Consider the following 20997-nt stretch of genomic DNA (forward strand, 5'->3'; position numbering starts at 1 on the left):
GGTAGATGGTTAATAAATTAAGTTAGTGAGATGAACCAATTCAGTGGAATCTTTCATTAGCATAGAACTAGGGTTGGTCGGCGGTGGCTTTCAGGCATCGCCGATCGGCGATGTGCCCCCCCCGCGTGCGCAGCAGTGTCCCGCATATTGATAGCGTCTCCATGACGCCCGCAAATTAGACGTATTGTCCCGGAATCTGGAGTGAACGAGCAAGAGCGCGCACTAGAGTGACAGTGCGTGTGTGTTTGTGTGACTGTGTGAAGTGTTCCTATTTTTCAAACATGTTATTGTTTCCTACTGTTTATATCATTGGGTGTTCATAGTGCGCTTTAGCAGCAGCAGTACACTTTGTATTTCTTCTTCGGTGGTTATGCTTATTGTGACTCGGTTTTTGACGGGTGAAGTTGAGCTGGTGAGTTGATATACAATGTGATTGTAACTTGTGTTAAATATCATAAATATGTCCGTGCCATTAACGTAGTTATGTTTTTCAGTTGATTACCTGCTGACGGCACGATCACTGTTTAAGTACTGAAAGAAAAGCATGTGTGGAGTTGCTAATGAAGAGAAATAAACACGTGAAAAAGACAGAGATTGAGTGTCGGAGCTGAGTGTGACACTGTTTCGCCGGTCAAACACAACCCGTGTTGTTAGTTTAACAGAGTTAGGTTAATAAAAACCATACAGTGACTATAAATGCAGCGCGTGCGAGAGCAAAGCTCTGTGTTGCCGCTTATTAGATCGGCGAAGCGCCGGCGCCCCCCCCGTGCGCAGCAGTCTCCCGCATATTGATAGCGTCTCTTTGAGCCGTACCCTACACAGAACAACTCAATTTAGATGGAAAAGTGTAGGATTTGATTAGAGACTCCAAATTAGACATTATTTTGGTGATTACCGAAACAAACTTAACTCTTGTTGAGGAGCTTTTGACCATATTACTTGATCCCCATCAGCAAATTAAATTCATACATTTGCAAACTCAATCTGCTGATGAAGACTGTGAAAAAACAGCTTACACAAAAACCTGTAAGCAAGCAACATTTCTTCATGTAGAAGTTTTCAAAACAGAAGACACAAAGTTTAGAATAAGAAAACAGTGAGAGAGGGAGACAGAGGAGACAAAACAAAGACAACATGTAATGTAAAACCGAAAAGTATCAAATCTAGAAAAATAATTTGAACAAAGTTTTTTTTTTTTTAAATGTCTTTTAAAATATACACTGTTTTAGTTCTCTGACCATTTGTGGGGAGCTGTTTCAGAATTGAGGAGTAACAACCACAATTCAGAAAGTTCCAGAAAAGTGAAAAAGTGGGCCTTTGGTTGTTTGTCAGTTACTGTTTCCAAGGTCAAAAATGGACTGTCCGCCGTTAATTATTTTGATAGTTATCGTGCTACACAAGACAAGTCAAATCGAAACAAATTTTCAGTCAAGATCTATGAACTATTATTGCACACACACAAACACCTACCTGCACACACATTACATCCTTGTATTGTCTTCATTTGTCCAGTCAGCACTTTATTGCAGCATTTTTATTGTTTGGATCTCTGACTGTGTCTGATCCCTGCAGAGTTCATGCTGCCGACCACACACTCAGTGCTCATTTATAATATTTATCTATAGCAGCAGAGAAGCCTGCTTCTGCTGTAATCTCGCTTTAATAAAAGGTGATTCCATTTGATTATTTTTTGACTTATTATGTAAAATGATATTATGACATAGACTACTGCAGCAATAAAAATATGTGCTCTACTTCCTCAAAACATGTAGCTATATTTTCTTTAGGCCAGTTGGTTAGAATTAAACAAGATAAACAGTATAAACTGCCTGTTAACCTCACAGGGAAACCTCTCCACATGTCAGGGTAGGGTTCAACATAACTCGATGGCCTGATGGCTCATGATTTCACCGTGCATTGATTCTGGTGCCATCAGATACACTAGGTGTCAATCGTGTCATTCACATGTTTAAGGCAGGGAAGAACAGGAGGACAGAGGAAGAGGGGAGTGGGGTGGAGGAAAAAGGGGGCAGGGGTGAGGAAAGGGGAAGACAGGAAAACGGGTGGGTGAGGAGAGCGTAGACAGGAAGAGAGAGGGGAAAACAGGAAGAAGGGATTAGGAGAGAAGTTGGAGGAAGAGAAGAGAGGTGATGGTCAGGGGGGAGGAGAGAAAAAACTGTGATTTATCTTTTAATAGAGCAAATACACTGGGACTCAATTGTGTTCATTTAGAGAATACTGTCGTCTGTTTTAGGGGAATTGTCCTTTGAAATCCAGCAGCACATTAGTTGGTGACACATAAAGTTGATTTCAAACCATGGGTGTATGTATTTTTAGCTGCTGTGAAGTGTAACCATCTGACGTCTAGAACTAGATTCCACCATCTAAAGACGGTGCAGGGCTGGCTCTGGATAGGGATGGTGGCCGGAGAGAGAGGATGTGAGAAAAGTGCGTGAGGAATGTACGATCTGTTAATTGACTGAAACATAGCATGGTTTGCATGGGCACGATTTATTGATTAATCGATTAGTCCATTGAGAGAAAATTACTATTTTGATGGTCGATTAATTGTTTCAGTAATTTTTCAAGCAAAAATACCAAACGTTTGATGGTTATGGTTTCCTAAATGTTGAGATTTACTGTTTTTCTTCATCATATTTAACAGTAAATTGAATATCTTAAAATTTTAGACTATTAGAACAAGCAAATTGAAGACATCGCCATGGCCTTTAAGAAATTGTCAATAACATATTTTCCATGATCTTAAAATTTAAAATTGTATACACTAAATGATTAAAGCTACTCTTACCTTTCTTGCATTTCACACAGCACTTTGAAAAAACTTGAACAGCAACAACCCCTCCTCCCTCCTATGTCCCACCCCCGCACTCCCTTCCCCTCCACAAGCGCGCACTATATATATACAGTTTTCTTTTTCCCGGTGGGAGCGGCTGGAGGTGGAAGCCGTGACGTGGATCCACAACAGACTCTCTTCTGGGTGGGGGTGCGCGCGATTACGTAATGCGGAAGGGGAAAACAGGCAGGTCGCTCGGCCAATCATATCATTTGTACCGAATGATATGATTGGTCAGAGTTTTCACAGAATATTATGAGAATGGAATAATGATTAGTTTCTATGCCTGGTGGATCTCTCTAACATTTTAATCTCTCTGCCATTACCTTATTAATAGCATTTTAACTTAAACAAAACAATTTGTAAAAATGTAACATAGGTAAGGGTAGCTTTAATCAATGAATCGAGAAAATAATCATCAGATTATTCCATAATGAAGGTAATCATTACTTGCAGCCATAGTTCTTTGTCTAATACTGTGAAATTTTAAAATCCAAAAAAACCTCTTTTCTAAGCCAGTGTCTTACTATAGGTGATGAACACACATTTTTTGCCAAAGTTATAAAAATTATGGTTATTTCCCTCAAATTTCTGGGATTGCGTTTTTCTCTGAGATGTTTTTTGAAGTTTAAAGTGTGTGGAACTTTGAAAAGAGTTGATCATTAATATTTGTTCGTAATTCTGTTGTTGTTGTTGAGGCATTTTCATCTGGGCCAAATATGGTGAGTGAATTAATGAAGTGATTTGGTAAAGGTTTAGTTGAGGCTAACATCTGGGGTCAGTGTTGAAACTTATTTGGTCCAACACAACGCCAAAATAGAGCCAGTTATGGTCATAAAATGGGAGATATGGCTCTGTCATGGGCCATCTGGTCCTGTGTTTTGTCTATACCAGACCACTTGTTGACCGTAAATCATTGCTGTATTTGTGGGCTGTGTGGTCGATCACTGGGCCGAACCAGTTTTGCTATACATGCACGTCTTCTGTGTGACTTTGACAGCTGCAGCCTCTGAAGGAGACACACTCTGTTCAAATGACCAATATGTCATATATTTACTGTACTAACTCATAAAATGAACATGATAGAGATTAAGGAAACATGCTAAGTTGAAATAATGGCTTCTTCAACTATAATACTACAGCCAGTATGTTCTTTGAAATTTCCATTTCCAAGAGTTGCAATGATTTATTGATTAATCGATTAGTCCATTGAAAGAAAATTACTAACTTGATGATCGATTCACTGTTTCAGTCATTTTTCAAGCAAAAATACCAAACATTTGATGGCTACAGTTTCCTCAATGTGATGATTTACCGATTTTCTTTATAATATTTAACCGAAAATTGAAAATATTAAAATTTTAGAATTTTAGAAGAGGCAAATTAAAGACATCACCATGGAAATTGTGAGTGCCATATTTTTCACAATAACTTTTAACATTTCATACAATAAACGATTAATCGATGAATTGAGAAAATAATAATCAGATTATTCCATAATGAAGGTAACCATTACTTGCAGCCATAGTTCTTTGTCTTATACCGTGAACTTTTAACATCCAAAAAACCCCCCTCTTTTCTAAGCCAGTGTCTCACTATAGGTGATGAACACACATTTTTTGCCAAAGTTATAAAAATGATGGTTATTTCCCTTGAGATTTCTGGGATTGCGTTTTTCTCTGAGCTCTTCTCACTAATTTGAAGTGTGTGGAACTTTGAAAAGAGTTGATGTCACATATTTTCATTAAAAATCAATAATATTTGTTCGTAATTCTGTTGTTTTTGAGGTTGTCATCTGGGCCAAATATGGTGTGTGAATTAATGAAGTGATTTGGTAAAGGTTTAGTTGAGGCTAACATCTGGGGTCAAAATAGAGCCAATTATGGTCATACAATGGGCTGAGATATGGCTCTGTCATGGGCCATATGTGGTCTGTGTTCTATACCAGATGACCGTAAGTCATTGCTGTATTTGTGGACTGTGTGGTCAATCACTGGGCCAGAGCAGTTTTGCTATACGTGCACATCTTCTGTGTGACTTTGTTCAGCTGCAGCCTCTGCAGGAGACACACGGTACACTCTGTTTAAAGGACCAATATGTAATATATTTACTGTACTTACTCATAAAGTGACCATGATATGTTATCAGACATTAAGGAAACAGGCTAAGTTGAAATACTGGCTTCTTCAACTATAATACTAAAGCCAGTATGCCTTTCAAATTTCCATTCTGGTGCAAAACGCCTGTTTTTGTTTTGGCCTGTGTGATTCCGCCCACTGCCAAACACTTTATGTGCAACCATGTAATGTGGTGCTTTCACGTATTACTGTGAGTTCAGGTTGATGCCCATCTCAGCATCCAAGGTTGCCAGATATGAAACAATGACACGCAAACACAGCATGCTGCAGCCATGGAAGCAAGCAAACAAACTGGATCAACTGAGATACATTCAACCCGACCGAAAAACCCACATGAGCTTTGAGTCTGAGGAAGAGGGGCAGGGGAGGGGGACAACTCTCCAGTATTTTGAATTTGGACTGCAGTACCAATTTTAAATGCTTTCTGTCAGTGTTACATATTTCTCCTTTAAGTGTTAATCACCAAGGATGACAACAGTTTAGTTAAAACCAACAAAAGGTTCACTGCTGATCACCAGGAGTGTTTTTTATGACATTTGACATTTAGCTTTCACTCTGTGGCTCCTGCGAGCGTTTTCAATACTGTATCTACGGCAGAAATCTCTCCTTAAGTTCAGATATTGCCGTTGCTCTGTCTCCATTTATTTAAGAAAGGTTTAAACCTACAGTAACTAACCTGAGGTTTGATCCAGTGAGCACAACCAATGCCATTATGTTCTTTCTTTTATTGTTCACTGCTAGTACATATCTGTCATGAGTCTGCAGATAGACCTAAAAACACAGTAACAGTTACAAGTATGGAGTTCAGCATCAAGAGTTCAGCATCAAGTACCACATGGTGAGATTTCTCTCATTAAGGTTTTCTCATGTTTGCTTTCATACAAAGAAACCAAATTTAGTTTGTTGTTCTCTCCCATAAAGTAAGTCTATATTCACAACATTATAAACAGGCAAATAATCTCAGCACTGATCCTTTCGTTAGATTAGAGCTGTATTCAATGATGATCAGTCAAGAAAAAAATCAGATCAGGTCTTTTATCTGTAAAACTCCTACAGAACCACTTACATAAATAAAGCTTTCCTGAGCTGTTATTTTTCTTCTAACCGACAGGTGTGCCCTTGTACAGCTTTTGGAGATATGCACTTGTTCTCCTCTCTTAATGTTATTCTTCTCTTTTTCCCCATTGACTTGCATGGTTTCCATCTGGTTCAATTTTCAAAGCTTCCCTGTTTGGCTTCATGTGCTACCTCAGACGATGCCTGTAAACAGTCACTAAAAGGCGTCTTGACCCCCACCTGCCTTTTGGTTTTGAGCACTTGGAGGACTTTTTCTGGGCTGGATGTAACATTGTTGCACTTCATCTCAGTGTGAGCTGATTTTTGATTTTCTAAGACTGGAGGTATTGTTGTTGCACTTTTTAGGGGCTATAAGATCTTGCCAAGGACACCAATAACGCCAGTCCTGGCACAACAAGCTGTGAAGACATTATCACCTTTTAAAGTTGAAATGGCAAGCTTGTTAGCAGAAAGTTGCCAATTTGGACTTTCAGCAGACATAAGCAAACATTCATTTGGAGTCATGTGCCCTGCCTTCTGATTAATATAAGTCCAATATTCACTCTTTTAGCTGTGGTTTGGTCTCTTGAGGGAAATATGAGGCTCTTTAGCTGCTTAAGTGCCGCTATGGTTCACCGTCTTTTCCCTTTCTTTGTCTGTTTGCCATTTGGAGATACAACATGTTCTGTACTACATATCTCACTAAATTGTGGACAATCACTGAAGATATTTTTAGTCATTGACAATGAACTTAAATCTTGGGTCTGCATTTGGTCACATTTTGGGCATGCACTACAGCAAAGCTATGCTTGCATTATCTTGGAGTATAATGTCATTTAAAAGCTAGCAGAAATCATAAAGAGGACCACATCCTTGCTGGTTGCTCAAAGCCACACAATAAAGTTCCCCTCACAATTCCCCAAGCTGCAGCAGTATTAGAGACTAATCTTTAAAGCAAAGAGGAGAGTCAGATGCCAGCCAAACTGCTCACACACAGCACATAATCCTTTGAACGACGAACCATTCTCCTAAAGTCGCATTGCCTGTCAAATTGCATTAGAAAGCATTTCATTTGTATGTTGTTTTGAGTTTGCTTGAAGGATTAGAGCATTTATCAGCATTCAATCAATACCTGCACACAACAAGTCCAAAATGCATCACCTGTGTAATTGTTGATGTGAAAAGACTTGTGGCAATGTGAATAACTCATTTTTTTTTTTTTAAACGAAAAATTCAGTTGTAAGGGAAAGAGCATTTTTACAGCTGCTCTGAATGATACAATGATCTCATGTTTTTATAGCAGACAATACTAAAGAAACCTGTTTGTTACCAGTTGTGATGATGGGCAACAGGAAAACTGCATTGTGTAAGATTGCATCCACAGCAGGTCTTTTATTTAAACTCTTAGTTGTAGTTTTTGTTAATCCATCATGATTTTTAAATCTGCATTTTAAAGCTCTTGGCTTAGAGTGAAATCAGCTTTTAAAAAAATTGCGATTTAACCATGTTTAACTAAATGCCTTTGTGTGTATGTGTGCGTGCATGTAAGCATTGTATGTATTTGACTTATTTTTTACAGTATAGGTCGATCATATCCCTCCTTGTGCTGTCTTACTCTCCTCCTGGCTTTAGCAGTGAGCTTTGAGCCACAGTCTTCACATCATAAAAACTAAAAATATCTCTGTCTGTGTGGCAGAGGGGGAAGATTATCTGAGCCATCAAACCAAACACTTCACAGTCTGGATCAGACCTCTGTATTCTGCCTCCTGACCCCAAAACATTTTCATATTTCTCATGCAACAAAGCCATGTGTCATAGTCAGCGAATATGCAATGAGTGATCTCTGCCAGTGGACAATGGGAGTGTTGTATAATAAATATCCTTCATTAGGCTGAAGAACATGCATACAATAAGAGCTTTCCAGAGCTGATAAATCTCAAAACGTCAATATCAGTGTTGGTTTTTCCACAGCTGTTATTAACGAGCTGGACAACCTGCCTCCTCCTCATCCTTCACTTTGAGAGACTTTGAAACGTAACCGACCAGTCTCCCTTGAATCAATCCTGATACATCACTGCAACAGATGAGATTCCAAAAAATGTTTGATTTATTGATTTTTCTTCATGTGTGCAATTATCATATTCTTTGTGCATCATTTAGACCCTTATTATACCATTTTATGATAAGGTCATGCAGCAACATGTAGATTTTTTCCATATATCTATGAGAACAGGTGATATTCTGCTTTGACAGAGTCAGATGACATGCAGTCGGTCTGAAATACCCTTTTCTATGTAGCTGGATTACAGCTAATTTGTAGGCATATCAATTAATATATTAATTAACTGATGATCCATTACATTTTAATCAATCACAGAAACCTGTAGTGACTTGATCACCTGTTAATGGTGAGGAATACAGCAGGCATTCATGATACATCCAGCACTGATTCATGAGTTAAATCATAAGTAATGTTAATTGTGTTTTATAACCTTATTAAAAAATATTACAATATGTGTTTTTACCTAATATTGTCACTTTGCAGTCTGTTTATGTCAACATTGCTGCAGCAGTTTATATTATGTTTAGAAATGAACAAAAGTAGCTCACTACTTGAAGTCATAATGCCTCTCATGCCTTAAGGATGAACATGCACTTATTTACAGCAAATGCCAGGACAATAAATAAAGATTAAAGAAATATTTGGATGCATAGAAGTAATCCTACACAGGTAAGATACAGTCTAGACTCACTGTCATCCAATTAAGCCTGCTCCTTTCCCCTCTCTTAACAAATCCTCCTGCCCAGAGGGGAAAGATGTGTTCTCCCTGCAAGTGTTCAGTTGTGTGAAACCTCACATCTATGAACTTTGCTGTCCTTCAAATTCTGAAGTTAACTACAACTCAGTCATTCTCTCTTGCAGGTCTACTTTTCTACAGAGCACAAAGACTGGATGGATTAATTGGACCACTGACAGGCGGTGTGAAGAACTATGAATTTCTGAAGTGAACACCCAGAGAAACTCTCTGCAATTCTTTTGAGAGGCATGAAATATAATATTTTTATTTTTCATATTTAGATTTTGATTACTTTTTTGTCTATAAAATGTCAGAAAATGGTAAAATATGTTAATCAACATTTCACAGCCCAAGATGCAACCTGCAATATTCTTTTTTTGTCCAAATTAAGAGTCCACAGTCCAAAGATATTCAGCTTTCTATCAGAAGACTAAAGAAACCAGAAACCTTAACATATAGTTCTTCTATCATTTAACTAATATGTGAAAAATGTTTCTAAACTGATTCATAACTTGCTATGACCTTTGTGACCTGTTAAACGCACTTTTTCAGACCAAAAAACAGAGATCACGTTCTTGTGTTTTTAACTAGACATGATAAAAATGCAGACCACAGATTATGTAGAGGTCATTTTTAAACAAAAAGTTTTAAAATTGAGTCAGCTAGTCTGGTAGTGCTGCAGGGGGTCTGTAATGCAAGAACAGGAAGGCATTGTTGTCTTTTATCCTTGACTATAGAACAACCAGAAGTGCTCTGCTGGAGTATTTCAGCCTTTGTTTGCTCATAAAAGGCATCTTGGTATAGTAGTTTGGCATTACCCAAGAAATGTCTTGAAGGTATTTGACAAAGTGAACAGAGTAAAACAATATACTAGCCTGTCTGTCTAAGCCCTGTGAAATGTAGTGCTGGTCTGATGAAATCCAAGCACAGACAATTTCCCTTTGATTACACAACACAAAAGAATCATTGCCTGGGTGATTAAAGAGTGTCGAAAATGACCCACATAGATAAATTCCTGCAACTGAAGAGCACTAAGAGGTTTATAGGGGTGTGAACAGCACTTGAGATTCAGCTGTAAAAGATGGTTGTGATATGTGTGAATATCCAGACATGTTAAGTCACCACAAAGAGCTACAGCTGCGAAACATCATCACAGCAATGAAAAAGCATGCGTTAAAAGTTGGAGAGAAATTTAATCTGGAATCAGAAAATAACGCACATAAGGTGCTCATTACATAAAGCAGCAGGGAACAGACCCTGTGAGTGTTTTCGAGGTGATATGTTATTGACTGCAGGGCTGATGTGGACATGTGAAGCAGCATGCACCACTGTGTGGACTTTGTCTTTAATGTGTAGGTCAGATCAGGACGAGCTGCCCTGTCTGACCCATTTACATCGTGTCCAAAGCAAATTACTGCTCCAGGACCAGATCTTTTGTATTCCTGTGTCGGTATGCATGCAGTAAAATATTAAAACACACAATTGCTAAAGCACCTCTAGAGCACAAAAATTGGTTGGAATTAAAAATTCAGATTTATTAGCTTTTATGACATTTAGCTAATGCAATAATTAAATGACATATCTTAGAAAGTAAAATTAACACTGTCAGTACTGTCAGTAAGTGTCACTGTCAGTAAGTTCAGCTTTTCATGGCTTGATCAGTCAGTTTTTGACCATGGACATTTCAACATGATTATATACATGTTCATATACAAAACAGGCCACCAGGGGACATTTTGCTGAAGCTTTGAATACAGCTGCAAACAGAAAAATACAAGCTAAGCACAATACAGGTATAATCTCCCATATACGCCTGACACTGAGCAGACACAAAATAAACTATTGTACTACTGTAGATGAGATGTGAGCATCTCATTTGTTCTCAACTGATCATGATCGTGAAAATAAAGGCTCATGTCGCACCAGTGTTTTAAAGATTACTGAAATCTCAGATGTTCTTTCCTCTTAAACTGAGTTGTTCACATAGTGAGAAACCATCTGACCTCTTTGAATGCTGTGGATGATGAGGCAAGGAATGAGAGCTAAAGCTTGATCACCCAGAGAGAAGGAATGAGGGTCCACCTCAGTTTCACAATGCCCTCACTGCAGTACAGTGTGTATTAGCTGGACTACTATTAACTAAAACATCTCTCTCTCTCTCTCTCTCTCTCACTCTCTCTCTCTCTCTCTCTCTCTCTCTCTCTCTCTCTCTCTCTCTCTCTCTCTCTCTCTCTCTCTCTCTCTCTCTCTCTCTCTCTCTCTCTCTCTCTCACTCTCACTCACACACACACGTACACACCAAACACAAGATTCCAGAATAAAATAACCCAAATGCACCTTTTACTTCTCAGCAAAACACATGTTCCCGAAAACAAAACAACATATGCAGAACTCAAACGTTCAGCAACTTTAAATGACTTGTTTGTCTGTTTGGATAATCCTTCTGTTTTAGCCTCTGGACAGACAGCCATTATTCATAAGGAATGACCAGCTCAGAAAGATGACATCACTACAGAATTACAAGTTCTGAAAATATTCATACTGATGCTGCCGCAACAGGCGCAGCTTGACCGAAGCATGCAGATGAAAGGCAGTGGGTGGTGTAGATTTGTACCCTTGATGTGACATGGCTATTACAAAATGGACAGTTTATACCGGCTTTTAAAAGCTTAATAGGACACAGGCTCAAGGGGATTATCCAGCAGCTGCTGGATGCAACAGAGGAAGGCAGACATTAATTTCTGCATGTGAGAGAGCTGCACCAATCAGCTGCAAAGCAACCTCACAGTTACATCAACAGCACACACACCTTATTCATTTTCACCCTGCCTGCTGTAACTGAGGAATTAAAGCTAATTCCATAAAGTCATTTGTCTAATTTAAATCTATCTCGTCAGTGACACTCCCTTTCATACACAGCCTGTTGCCTCTCTTTGTCTCACAGTAGTCAGCAGGGGTGACACTGAAACTCTGCCCGAAATGGATCGACTTTAAATGTAAAACCATCAAAAGAGGAATGAGGATAAAATGTTGATTATTAATATCTTCAGCAGGGGAAATATTATATGAAAATATCATATAAATGGTTCACTTGTCTTTCCATAAACAGGGCTGAAGCTAATACTGAGATTAAAAAGATTTTTCATATATTATTTACTAAATCAATTGTTATCACTATTATATTTTCTGAAGTTGACAAGTTCTTTATTTCCAAACATGAAGGTCTCAGCGCAGTTTCAAAGTCGTCTTCACACAGCCAGAGATGATATTCTTGTGGGCAAGCACCATCTCCTTCGTGTAAAGTAGGCAAATATTTTAGCCTTGCTAGTAGCAGGGCTCTATGGATGTCAGTATTAGTCAGTCAGTCAGTTATCCACTTTGGTCCCAGACTAAAATATCTCAACAACTGCAGTACTGCGCAAAAGTTTTAGGCATTTTAGATGTTTAGATTCTCATCCATTATGTAAAAGAAATGTGTGTAGATGTTCCAAAGAGAACTTCTGTTGTTTTAAAGGCAAAGCATGTTCACACCAAATATTTAGAAATTAATTTAGATTTCTTCTTTTTACTGAACTTTGTATAGTTAATGGGGGAGCCATGAAATATGGGTCAGGTATTCAGCTACTCCTTTGTGATTCCCTGACTGTCACTTAGTTGTACTTTTTTGCTTAGTTCTACTTAGCAAATGTCAGCATGCTAACACGCTAAACTAAAATGGTGAACATGGTAAACTGCTTAGCTTCAGCATTTGAGCATTGCCTTTATGAGTATTTCAGTATTAGTATTCAACTCAAAGTCCTGCTGTGCCCTAAGGACAGCGTCACAGAGCAGCTGGTGTGGTTAGTGTACTTTTTGTTTTGTTTTGACGAAACAAATGAAAGACGAACAGAACTGAGGAGAGGAATCCATTAATTGTAAGCTGCTACATACAGTAACAACATGTACGTTATTAAATCTCAGTGGGTGTTTCACATCAGCTGCCTCATAGACATTTGCATGAAGCCCTAATGTCTCTGTGATGGCAACATACAGTTTTATCAGCAACAACACATTAGCACCTCCAAGATACATGAACATACGTGCGTAAACTTGAGATCATCCATCATTTTTCAACAGATGTCATCATGACCCAGAGTCAAAAATGAAAATAAAAGGAAGCAAAAAACTGCTGAAAATACAAACCAGCCTCAGGATTTCCAGATGTGAAACTTTTTCGTGCTGAACAAAACAATGTTGTTGTCTCTGAAATCAATTTGCACTTTTGCTGCTCCAACACATTAAGGCATGTTCGCCAAAGAGAATAGCACCAAGTTACTGGTGAAAATTGGCTTTCCCTATATAACCCTGCAGTTGCTGAAATGTGTGAAATGTAAGGAGATGAAATGTGAGAAGCAGACAGTTAACACCTACAGACCTACATATACACTGTGTGTACACTGTATGTAGAGGTATCGAGTATAGATACAGGTGAAGCCTATATATGGAGGTAGAGCATACACAGCCAAAGAAAAAATATGTTTCCAAGCCAATATCACATATTTTAACACTGTGAAACATTATTACTCAATCCACTGCTGCTTCACCCACATAGTAGAGAAAGAAGCCTTGATAATACAGACAGCTTCACAGGCAACTCTGCAACAATCACTACAACTACTGCAGAAGAATCACAACTACTGAAGAATATGCAAATCTTTCTTTGATAAATGCAGTTTTATAAGCAACGTGCGTCCTGGTATGCCCTGGTGCACCATTACTATTGAAGTGGATATTATGCTTTTTGTCATTTTTAATACTGTAGCTAATTTTGTATTCATTTTTTATCCTGTAAAGTTTGAATATATTCTGTTAAGTTTATAGTTTAGTGTATATGTATATTGTATATTACATTAAAGATTTGATGTAATGTACAATATAAATACAATCACATACAGTCATACTTTAACATATATTAAGTTATAACACACAAAAATTAACCCACAATCAATATTTTCTCAGGTGGTACCTCACAGCAAATCTTTCATTATACAACAGCTTGACTAATCTCTAGGATGCTTGCAAAAAATGAGTCACCCATCCATCCTGACCTCAAAACTTCCCACAGTGATATAAGAGAGTGACATCATTTCTTCCATGAATGTATGCTGCAGGTGGTTTGAAGTAATTTGAATAAACAAACAATGCTGTCCATTTTGTGGTGAGGGCAGTCTTAAAAGAGATGTTTTTGTTCATAACAATCTGTTATTTGATCCTAATTCAGGTCTTCCAGACTTTAAGTCTCTATGTCAGACAGATTAGTGTTTCTCCCTTTGAGATTTAGCTGATGATAGAGCTCAGCAGGGCACAGATTCAGTGCAGGAAGTAACAACAGCCGCTGCAGATTTTAACTGCACTGCACTGCACTGCACTTTATGTGCAACACCAAAAGATTTCTTAAAACTGCTGTCAGCCTCTTTTATCGACCTTTGATGCTCACAAACAGGATTAGGGATGCATACGTACATCAAAATTAAGATTGCAGTTATGACACAAGATTTAATCATCTGTGAGCAGGAATATGACTATGGGGAGCAGATTTATCAGTACTTTTGTGGGAAATAATTCATTTTCAAATTTAGAATTTGTATCATTTCATCATGTGTGACATAATACATGTTTTATATTACAGTGTAGAAGTATTACATGTATTTGGTATATTTTTATACCAAAATGTAATCTTAAGGTTTTCAATCCAAGTGCTTTTCAGCCTTGGCAAACCTTGCATCAATCATCCTCTAGCTGTGAAATTCAAGTAAGATGAAAATTCACATAACATGACACCAGATGCTTCACTTGTCAAATATCTCTCCACGTCTTAATCTACAGACACAAATTAACACAAAGATGCTCAAAACGTCACTTTCACATTGTTTTACACAAGATCATTTAGCAGTAGATGGTGAAAAACAGAGGTATTGGCATTTCAGTAGAACTCTCAACCAATAAAAGGGGCTAGCTCTCCAGCTAATTTTCCTTAAATTAATTTCCCATCAAATTATTTGTTAAAAATGAGAAGATATCAGGTGAAGGAAAGGGATCCCTCTTCTTTACATGGAATGAGCCATCATCATCTTTCTCGGTGTCTGACGTGCAGTTTGGCATGTATACAATGAACAGGTGCAGATGAAGACACTTGAGCACTGTGAGAGTCAAAGGTAAGGTTTCTGTAAATGCATGTAAAGAATGTGACAGAGTTGAGAAAGTGACAGAGAAAGAGTATGAGGTGATAAAGAAGAGTAAACTGACAGAGGGGAGAGGAGAACGTCAGACACGTGTTTGATATTCTGTCATAGGGAGCTGTCAGATTACCAGAACAATATTAAAGCTGCAGGCAACAACTCAGCAATCAGCCTATATTACAGAGGAAATACTCGAAATTAAAACTTTGAGTCAATTCTTATGTACGGAAGCCTATAGTTGACTATATTAAAAATATGTCAATTTGAAAATAATGCTATAAGTTTCCGCATATGTATGTGTTATTTCAGTAAAAATGAAAATGCAAATATCCAATTTGCAATTTTATTTTCACAAACTCGTATGGTTGTTCCACCTTTATTTTAATGAAAATGGAAAAGCTGTTTAGCATATTATTTTCAACGTCATACTGTACAAAATAACCACCTTTCAAGAGGAACTATATCAAAATGCTATGGAGACATTAGAGCCTGCTGTAAATGTCCAAAGAGCTGCACAGATCAAGTCATCGGATCATGTTCTTCCCGGGATGATAGCGTGATAGCGACATTGACTAGCTCACCACATCAGGAGTTGGGCTGCTAGCAGCCGAGATATTACAGATTTATAAAATGTCACATTAACAGTCCTCTAGTGAAAATTACCAAAGCATGGCTCAAAATGTCCACCTTTGCTCTCAGGTATCTTCATTGGACTGCGAGGCATACTGGGTAGTCTCTCCCATACCAAATTACTGAACGAGGAAATGACATCCAAAAACAAAAGCTTTTCCATATTCATTTTAATATGGTAATAGAACGTCCATATGTATATGTACAAATGAAAATGCAAATGGTTTATTGATAAGATTATCATTTTAATGTAGTCCATTATAGGTTTCCATACTTATGTACGTTTAATGTGTTCTCCATATCTTCCAGGACAAAGTGCATGTCTCATAAATGTTCCTGTTTACTTTGTCTTTGTCTTTGTCCCTACAGCCAAACGACAATTATTTGATTAAAGATCTGAAGTGAAGCTGTGATTTAAACAACTCTGAATTACATATACATACATGCACACAGGACTCAGGATGTGAACTCTGTTCCTTTTTTATGCCTTTTTAAGAGAGTTTACCATAAAGCGGTGACAGGAAATGAGGGAAGAGAGGGATGAGGAATGGCATGCAACAAAGGTCTCTGTCTCATCTGAAACTGGGTATGTTGTTGTTGTTGTCAGCCTCTAGACCACCAGAGTGGCCCCCTTGGCCCTTAAACTGACAGTCAGTTGACACAAAGTTTGAGCATTAACCCAGGTCAACAGAGCTAACAATAGACAGTGGAACTAAAGGTGTTAAGTATATTTGAACACTGATAACAGAAAATCTGTGTGATGGCAAACATAGATGCTTTGTTTCATCACTGAGAGTGATGAAGAAGAAAGGATTAGACCACACTGTATTTCATAATCTCCAATCTAAGACTGGGTGGGTAGCTCAGTGGGAGGATTAGAAGAGAGCTCTGTCATTATTCTCCTCCAGTTTTTTCAAAGTGTCGGCCTCTGCAATGTGATCACGGTCTTAGTAAAGTCATCAAAGTTCCAGTGAGTCACTATGAACTGATTTAGAAAGGAGGATGCCACAGTGGAGCACAAGAAATACATGTCTGAGACTGTCCTTATCAGAAAAATGACAGCATTGGTTGTTTGTCCAAATGCTTAAAATAACCTTCAGTTGATTATATTTTTTGGTCATGTAAATACTGACTGCTCTGAATAGTAAAGGCAGTAATGCCTTAATAATGTTGTAATGTTGTTAGACTGCAGCAAAAGGTCTTAGGAGGAGGTCTCAGTGGACGATTTAGCATACAAAGTGTGTGACTTTGACACTGTGGATGCTGTTTTTTTTCTGTCTGAAAACAAGTCAAGGTGTCCAAATGAACATTTAAAAGTTTACCTGAAGATAACGTGGCTTAAGCAGTATGCGTGAGTCAATTAATGGATAGTGTTTTCCTGTTCACCTGCAGTGGAAGGATCATAACAAAAAGAGGGAATATGGCACTAAAAAGAAATTAATTTTGAAATGTATTCACTTGATTTATCTAATTTGGGCAGGTGAACCCCTATATTAGCTTTAAATAAACTTTTAAATACAATTTTGCATGGAAAGAGGGCTGTAGATGTTATCCCCCATCCCTTCATTTAAAGTGCATTATAACAAGATCTTCTAAAGGCATATATGAACAGTAGGAATTATTAGAGCAAGAAAAATCCAGTGTCAATGTACATTTAAGTGCCAAAATGAAGATAATATATGAGTCATGAGGTAAAACTTACTTTCAGTCCATATTAGCATTACTCCATGCAGTGTAGTGATGTTACATCATCTGTAGTAGGTTATGGATGACGTATCGAGACTCGTTCAATAAGAAGACACTACAGTAAATGTGATGTAGGACCATTTATTTAGATAAAAATGCAGCATATACACACATTAAACTTATTGAATTGGATCAATCTATATAAATGTGAGAGAGAGTTTCTTAATCCAATTTGGACATCCTGACCTTCTCACTCTGTATGGATTAAAGTCAGCGTCTGACACACTCTACGTTCAGAATCCAGTCATTGATGAGCCACGACAACAGGTCATAGGATTACTGACAATCACTAACATGACTTATCTTCCTTTTGCTCACTTCTCAAAGACCCCTCTTAGTTATACACTTCAATTACATGCTGGAGGTAAAAAGCATAAGCCTGACATGTCAAACCTGTATCAGTATTGTTACTGCAGACAAATGCCCAGTGTCATCTGTGCTGAGCCAGTTTATTAAAGCTGTAAATCAGCTGAGAATACATCAGTAAAATTACCAGGAGGCAGCAATATTACATTTTTTTATATGATATTATGTTGGCAGCTTTACATAATGCAGCGCATCACTACAATGGGATAATACCTAATACCTACCTTACTAATACATTGCTGCTCATGTCCACTACGATTAAGTCATAGACGCAAGATATGAATGAAACACAAAACAAACTGATAAAAGGATATGTCTGGCAGTCTTCTATACTTCTCTTCTTAGCCAAACCAACATGAAACTCATTCTACTTAATGTTTTGTTGTTGTTTTTGTTTGTTTTTTCTGTTTATATGAACACAACTGTAACAATGAGGAGAGTCAAACTGCCTTGCTTGTCTTGATGCTTTCAAAATGCTTTTACTGACGTCTGACAGCTTAAACATAAGTCTGCATGTCCAATGTCACGATTAATGGATGAATTTATTTGAAGCAGGGCTACAGTTCCATTGCAAAACCCTGTGATACTTAAGATGCATATTCAGTCTGCCTTCATTTACTTGTACTTTGAGTATTTCCACTGTGTCGTACTTATACTTTCTTATAGACCAGTTCTACTCCACTACGTTTCAGAAAGTAGTATTGCACTTTTTAACTTTTATTACATTTATTTGACAGCTATAGTTGCTAGTTATCTTTTAGATTTGAATTGTTATGGATTAAACTACCAAAATATATAACATATAAACAACAAACATAACATTCTCAGTGATGCAATTTTGCACATGTTGTTATTGCAACTTTTATTTGTTAAGCATTAGTTTTAGTATTAAATGAAAGATTAAAATACTTCTTTCACCACTGTTCTCCCACCACCACAAACTACAGCCTAAGAAATTAACATTAAGTTGCATTCACAACTTTCAGCACAAAAACAAAACAAACAAGGAAAATTATAGATTTCTAATACTCTAATTTCCAACAGCAAATACGTTTTAGGTTACTAAATGTTCTGTATTTGCAAAAACTTTCAGACTTTCAAACACATTACTGCTGCCGCTTCCCTGATCAATTTAATAATGATACTACTGTTTTCCCTAGACTTATAATAGTCCAACAATATGATAATACAACAATTCAACTGCAGAGGTGACATATTTTCTCCTTCTTTTATAGCTTACGTAGTAAGACAGTAAGACAATGACTTGTCATGTTCCCTTGGAGTAAATTAAGGTTTCTTTTTCATCTTTGCATCATTCATCCACCTAAAATAGTGTGTCAGGTGACCCTGCTCTCTCAGTGAAATTGCAATGGTGGACAGTTTGCATTAACGTATGGGCAATCAGACAAATTGATTCAAAATTCAAACACCAGTGGATGAGCTAACGACATCTGGCAAGCAGATTAGTCTCCCTCGACAGGCTGACAGGGGGCAAGAGGTGCGTAGGTAGCAGACTAACTTTAAATAACTAGTTCAGCATTTTGTGAACTAACTACTCTTTTTCATTAATTTAAATGAGTTTTACCAAAATGTTGAACCATTCCTTTAAGGAAAAACTCTGATATTTTAGAAATATGTTTGTTTGCATTCTTAAACACAGTGAGATAAAAATTGTATCAATTTAATCTTTTATACTAAAAAAATCTATTATCATACATATCATAGAAAATGTTGGAGTATTCCCTGTTAATCTTGATGTGTCATCCATTAATCATTCACCTGAGTGAGGGAGAGCATGAGTGAATTTGCTGACTGAGAAGCAATTTATTTAAAACAATCCTGTTGAAAGTGATTAATTTCAGTAACATGCAGTGACTGATAAAAGTAACCAGTGTGCTGTGAGGCAGCAGTTCTCAACCTAATTGATTAAATTCCATTCAATAACATGCACCAAACAATCTATGTTGTTTCTTTATCTCTATTCTCTATTTTTAAAGGAGACCTTATATACTTTCCTTTTTTTCAGACAAATATGTTACAATGTTGTTCATATAAAACATGGACAAGTATCACATAATAAGATAAATGTATATAGAAGAAATCCCTGTTAGCAAAAAGCACTGGCTTCAGACTGCCCTAAACGCTCAGTCTCCAATGTTTTTTTCCTACTTTCAGTCCGAGCCAACGTTGGATTGTGATGGATTTCTTTACTGCTCCACTGCTCCACTCTGCTAACATAATGGCATTTTTTCATTGTTTTAGGGATTGTCACGTTGAGCCATGACTCAAGCCAAGCTAGCACACTGTGAGTGTTTTTCCATTACACAGCACAACAAATTGTTGCATTTTTTATGTATAAGTAATTCATTTATAATTTATAAATGAACAACAATGAGGAGATGCTTTCAAAAGCAGGGCTATTTGTTAACTTTAAACTGTATATTTATATGTGTTTTGCATGAATATTTGTTTTCATCATTCACCTACAGCTTTATAATAAAATCCTGACCTCTGACCCTGAATTGCTCACACATGTTGCCACTACATGCTGTTATGTAAACGCTACCAAAAAATTGACATTGAAATGACCTTCGTTTATCTCCTGTATTTTAATTGTAATCTGTATTTTTGGTGGCTACAGCACCATTGTTGAATCCTGTGATACTAACTTAAATATGCATATTTTGTGAGCCTTCATTTAAAGTCTGTGTTAAGTAAGAATAAATATGTGTTCTGAGTTTGACATACCACAGGAAAGTGTGTTGTTAACCACCCTGCCAAATTTGAATGATCAGCCTCTTTCTCTGCTCCCAAACGCTGTGGGCGTGCCCGCCGAGTTAGCTGAAACCCCGCCCCCTACCAAGTGTTACCTGTCAATCAAAGTCACTACCTCTACCTGAAACATGAACGCTATTTCTGAGAGCTTTCTGCTGCTAACTCAGCTGCTAGCCCGGCAGCTAGCTCAGCTGCTAGCTGTGCGGGTAGCTCGGCGGCTAACTCGGCGGCTAACTCAGCTAACTGGCTAACTGTAGACTGTAGTAGTAGTAGTGTGCACTGAATGTATTTATACCTACAGCAGCAGGGGCGGGTATATGCCAGTCACCGCCGCGTTACGGTAATGCAGCAGTGATTTTCAGACCCAGCCAATAAATCCTGAACACAGAAATCTTGAAACACAGTTTGTGAAGCCT

The sequence above is a fragment of the Scomber scombrus genome, chromosome 10 (genome assembly GCF_963691925.1).
Source record: "Scomber scombrus chromosome 10, fScoSco1.1, whole genome shotgun sequence".
Taxonomy (NCBI): domain Eukaryota; kingdom Metazoa; phylum Chordata; class Actinopteri; order Scombriformes; family Scombridae; genus Scomber; species Scomber scombrus.